General features: G+C 54.9%; 1 long non-coding RNA gene across 1 annotated transcript; it reads right to left on the bottom strand.

The window, feature by feature from the left end:
- Nucleotides 1-1,625: 1,625 nt before the first annotated feature.
- LOC310906589 lies at nucleotides 1,626-3,698 on the bottom strand. The gene is made up of 2 exons (XR_014589453.1): nucleotides 3,336-3,698; nucleotides 1,626-1,768 (listed from the first exon to the last, which is right to left on the bottom strand). It is a non-coding gene; the product is annotated as an uncharacterized lncRNA (long non-coding RNA).
- Between the last annotated feature and the right edge of the window lie 1,979 nt (nucleotides 3,699-5,677).

Raw genomic sequence — 5,677 nt, 5'->3', positions numbered from 1 at the left:
AGGCGCCTGTTTTGGGTTCCCAGGAAAACTCCCCTTCAAAGGGCAACACCACTCCCGGTGATTCCGGCAGCGGAGCCCCGGGGGGGGCTGGGGGTCCCAGGGGGGATTTGGGGGTCCCGGGGGGATTTGGGGGTCCCAGGGGGGATTTGGGGGTCCCGGGAGGGTTTGGGGGTCCCAGGGGGGATTTGGGGGTCCCGGGAGGGTTTGGGGGTCCCGGGAGGGTTTGGGGGTCCCTGGGCGGGGCCGGTGACAGAGCTGGGACCCCGAGCCGGGTCTGAACCTTCTCACTGTGCCCGGGCAGTGTCAGCGTGTTCAGGGAGATCCTGGGGCCCGGGGGGTCACCCCAAATCCCAGGGGAGCCCAAATGGCCAGGGAGCCCCTGCAGTGCCCCCAGCGCTGGATCTGCTGCAGGCAGGGGGGCACCAGCACTCGGCCCCCACCCCCCACCATCACAGGGGGACAGAAACGGGGGAGGGGCACAGACAGGTCGGGGGGACCCCCAAAGTCCTGGGGGAGGGGACACGGGGGGACTCCCAGGAATCCCCGTGGGGGGATGAGGGGGGACCCAGGAGGAGTTTGGGGGGGCGGGGGAGTCATGGGGGGACCCCCAGGAGTCTTGTGGGGGGTGGGGAGGGCAAAGAACAAGGCGACCCCCAGGATGGGTTTGGGGGGGATCTGGGCTGGAGCTTCCCTGGCAGTGGGATGGGGATGGGATCTGCCCGTGGAATTCCACGGGAATGGGATGGCAGTGAGATCCAGCTACAGAATTCCCATGGGAATGGGACAGCAGTGGGGTCCATCCTTGGAGGTCCCACGGGAATTCCCATGTTCCCAAATCTTGCCCTCCCTAATCCCACATTTCCCAATCCCACATTCCCATGGGAATTCTGCCCTCCCCCCTTTATGCTCCAGTGCCTCCCGCCCATATCTGACACATTTCCGGAGCCATTCCAGGCAGGAGTGCCCCAGGGCATTTGTCACTTCCTCAGCCTGGATCTCCTCCTGTTCCCGGCGCCTCTTGGTGACCTGGGCAGCGCCGTGGCCACCAGGAATCCCCCGGATCCCCGGGGGCTCGGGGGGAATGCCAGGAATGGGAGTGACTGGGCTGTACTGGGATCCTACTGGGATCCTGCTGGGCGTGAGCAGGAGCAGCGGGATGGCTCCAGGGCTGGGGCTGGAGGCGCTCCTGGGGGGGCCAGGGGGAGTGGGACCCCCGGCCCCGGGACCCTGACCCGCCATTCCCGGCCCCGGGACCCCCCTGCTCCCCTTATCCTGCACAGGGACCCCCTGAATCCCTCATTTCTGAACACCAGCACCCCCTGCTCCCCTTTTCCCGGCCATCCCATGGCTCCCACCCTCCAGATTTCCCATGTGCTTGAATTTGAGATGCCCTGGAATGCCTTGGACCCCCATTCCTGTCTTTCCCAGCCCCCAGCTGTTGGAGTCCAGGACATCCCCTTGGATGACCTGAGACCTGGGAAAGAGAATTTGAGCCCTGGACAGGGGGGTGTGGAACCGTTCCAGGGGCGTTGGAAACCTTGGCACAGAGCCCTGGAAGACACTGAGTTTGATCTTAGCCCATGGGAGAAACTTCCAGCATTAGGAGAGGAATTGCAAATCACCAGGAAGTGAAAATAGTAGTTTAATACAGTAGAACATACAAGATTCAGTAGTTTTAGGATTCTTAGAATAGAGGTAAATGGGGGACAAGATGGTGGAATTTGGGTGGTACCTCGTGTCCCTCTCCTTCTTCCTCGTCCTCCATCTTCTGGGGTGGTGATGAAATAAGATAGTTAGAGTGGATTGGGTCAAAGCAGAAGTGACCCTCTTAATGTAAGCACTAGGCATTGGTGTGAAATAGTAAATATCCTGTACGTAATTATCTGTATAAATGTAAGGTGACGTCCCATCGGTGGGCAGTCGCCTCGTGCCCCAGCCGCTGTCCGGACCTCGGCTGGGAGCAGAGAAAAACTTTGTGATATCAAATAATAAACAACTTGAGAAACCAGAAAGCAAGGCCTTGAAGACTCCGCTTCTTTGTACCAACGCGACTCGGGGCTTTTAGAGGGCCAAGGACTTTAAACAACTTGAATCTTGGGTGAGAAAACCAACCCGAGAATTGGCGCCCCTGGGTGCCTGGACGAGAATTGGCGTCCCTGGGTACTTTCCAGTGGACACACCAAGACCTTTGAAGCCAGGAAAACAGCCAGAGAAGACAGGGGAAGATTTTTGGCCAAAGCAGCTGCCTTCAAATTCGCCTTGGACAGACGAACTTCAAGGGCCCTGAAGTCGTCACCCTGAGATCTGCTGGTCGGTGATCAGGACATCCCCGGGACGAATTTGAGAACACCTGCACCGTGTTTTTCGGCTTTGGTAAGACCGGTCGAATTTAGGACACATGGGGGTGGGAATCTCCCAGCTTAGGATCCTAGCAAAATTAAGGGTAGTTGTGTCTGCACATCCTGCAGGCCTTTCTGAGAAGGAGCTTCAAGCTCTTCTTTTGTGGGTTCGGTGTAACTTTCCACATTGTGAGACCCACGTTGTATTTGAGCCTGCATTTTGGCAAGAGGCAAACAGGGAACTTTACAACAGAGCAACTAAGAAAGATAAAGCAGCTGTGAAGGTTTTGCCCGCAGCGAGAACCATGCTAGAGTCCATTTCACGTAACAGAAAAGCAGTTCCTCCTTCTTTACAACAGCAGAGGACTGCGCAAGAGGGACAAAGCAAGGTTTCTTCCGCTGGGCAGCAGCCAGCAGCGACTTGTTCTGCCTCTCAGCAGCAGGCGGATCCCAAATCTCCTAGTGGGGATGTGGGAGGGGAGAGCCATCAGCTCACCCAGGCAACATCAGGGGAAAGCCAGCAGCTTCCCCGAGGTGAGGCACATGATGCACAGCAGCTTGTCTCGGTGCCTCAAACCCCAAAACCTGATTCCCCAAAGCCAGTTCCGGGAAAGCAAAAACTTGTACTTTATCCCAGCGATCAAGATAGAGACATGCGTTCTTCTGAGACATGTCCCCTGGACATGGGACAATTGCCCCAGGGGGGGAAACAGGGAGATTTAGAACATATTCCATCCAGAAGCCCGTTTACCCCCCCGCAGATATCACGCGAAATCGCTTCGCCGCCTCTCCCTCCAGCAGAGCAAGGACAAGCACAGCAGGGGGGAGGGGGAGGGCGCCAAACACCAGAACAGCAGGGAAAACAACCCCGAATCGCGTCAGCCGCGGGAGATAAGACCGCAGCGCATGCGCGCGAAAGCGATCAGAGTCAGTCGCGCCGGGAACAATCATACGGCGGTGACGGGGAACGTAACGGGGGGCAGCGGGAAAACATACCGTGTCAAGGGGGCGCGGATCGCGGGGAAAAACAACTCGCGGGCGATCGTCGGGATTTTGCAAACTGCGGGACCGGGACGGCAGCGGGGGGAAAGTCCATGCCGGTAGCTGAGCGCAGGTTGATGACGCAAACTACGGGGAGCAATGTGGACCAAGTTGCGTCCGCATCGCAAAGCATGGGCAAAGAGCCAGAAAGGGCGGCGCAGGCGCAGGCGCAGAGCCATGCACTGCAAACCCCAGAGGCGCTTGCGGCGGATTTTGGCGCAGGCGCGGTGGGAGTGGGGTGGATTCCAAGCCGCAGTCTCGCTCGGGGCGGGGTAAACCCCGATGGCGAGCGGGACGGGGCGGTCTCTGGGGCGGGCCGAGAGGGAACGCCTCCCAGGGGGGTGCCGGGACAGCGCAAGCAGGATCGGAGCCGGGGGGGGTGGCGCAGGCGGGGATGGAGAGTGGCCAGGGCGGAGAATTTCTCCAGGGAGCCGCCTCCTCACGGCAGCCGCAGACCATGACCCCGCCCACGAGCGGCGCCTTGATACCAGCACAGCAGGCGCTCAGTGATTCAGAATCAGCTAGCTCGTTCATATGCATGGGCGCACGTCCAAAAAATATTACAACAGTTTCCAGAGACCCAGAAACGGAGAACTTGTTGCAAGCACAGCGTCTTTTGTCGGAGCTGATGGAACAGATCCCAGAAAAAATACCTAGTGCCGGACAGGGTCCAGCTGTCTCGATGACAGCGCCATCTAGTGGCGGGACTGTACAATTACAGCAAACACGGCAACGGCCACACTCAGCCAGTCCAGCAACAGCGCCAGCTAGTGGCGGAACACCCACATTACATCATTTTTTCCCAATTACATACAAAAAACAGATTTATTCTCCAAAGCAGCAATTTCGACAGGAACAAACACAGCCTGTGTCAACTTTAGAGGATCACGAAGCAATTCAACTACAACAACAAGCAGTCAGCACGGATGAAAGCATGATTCATATCACTGCTTCGCAAGGCATTCCTTTCATATCAACAACAACAGCAACTGCAGATTCTTCATCTCAAGCTCCTTCAATTTTATTATCCAAAGATTTCATGAAGCAATTTCTCCTGCAATTTAAAGAAACAGCTTTGGAGCTCAACCCAGATTCAAACACTCAATTCCCTCAAGTGTTCCTTTCACCAAAAGCCAATCAAGCTCCTCTTCAATCAACTGCACAGACGCATTCTCCATTTATCCTCCGGCTACCCGATGGATCAACCCTCTCCTTTGGTAGTGCTGCACAGGGATCACGTGCTGCACAGAAATCCCAGCTTCCTACTCCTCAATTAGGAGGAAAAGAAATCTCAAGAAGAGACATATCCCTCAGGGATGAAGGGATCACATCTCAAGAAGATGTGAACAAACACCAAACACAAGAAGACTCCGTAATGACAGGAGCAGCATCATCATGGAAATCGCAGCAATTAATTCCATTTTTGGAAGATTCACAGATATCTGATGCACAGGTACCCAGTGCAACAGATTGGACTGAGATAAAGAAAAAAGCATTGAAAGAATTCAATTTAACAGGTGCAAGAAGTCTAGCATTGCCAGTGGCATATGATGCACAAGGTCAGAATCCGAGATGGGAGCGATTGGATCATGACGTCATCGAGGAATTAGTGAAAGCCATCCGTGATAATGGATTGGGATCCCCGTACTTCAAGCAGCTTTTGAAGGCAACATTCAACATATATGATCTGACGCCTTTTGATCTCAGATCTATCGCATCAATGATTCTAACAGATTCGCAAGTCCTTATCTGGGAAGCGAAATGGAAAAGAGCCCTTGAAGAGCTCAGGAGGAGATTCAAGGAGGACCAAATGCAGGCATCACCGTGGCAGAAATGGCAGGTGATCCACCAAATGATGACCCAGGTCGTCAAGCAAGGAAATTGCCACAAGAGGTGTTGACAGATATAAAAGAAGCAGCAAGAAAAGCAATAGTGCAAATTCCACCAGCAGGAATTCCAGAAAGCATTTACACAGAGGTAAAGCAAAGCCCATCAGAATCTTTCTCCTCATTCATTGATCGTCTAACACAAGCAATAGACAGGCAAGTCAATGATGAAGGAGCGAAGCCACATCTGCTTCGAAGTCTTGCTTTTGCAAATGCCAGCGCAGACTGCAAACGCATCATCAGTGCAATGCCAGGCCAGCCGTCCTTGGCAGAAATGTTGGAAGCATGCAGCAAAGTAGGAACACCACAGCATGTTGCATCCATTCAAGCGAGCATCTGGGGAGAACAGATGGAAAAAATCATCAAAGCCCAGACTGAAAACCTTAAGGAGGCTTTGGCAGCTCTTCGACA

This window comes from Zosterops lateralis (genome assembly GCF_965231275.1).
Source record: "Zosterops lateralis genome assembly, contig: HAP1_HAP1_SCAFFOLD_72, whole genome shotgun sequence".
In the NCBI taxonomy this organism is placed as follows: domain Eukaryota; kingdom Metazoa; phylum Chordata; class Aves; order Passeriformes; family Zosteropidae; genus Zosterops; species Zosterops lateralis.
Note: the sequence above shows the minus strand (reverse complement) of the source record. Positions and strands in the feature narration are given on the sequence as shown.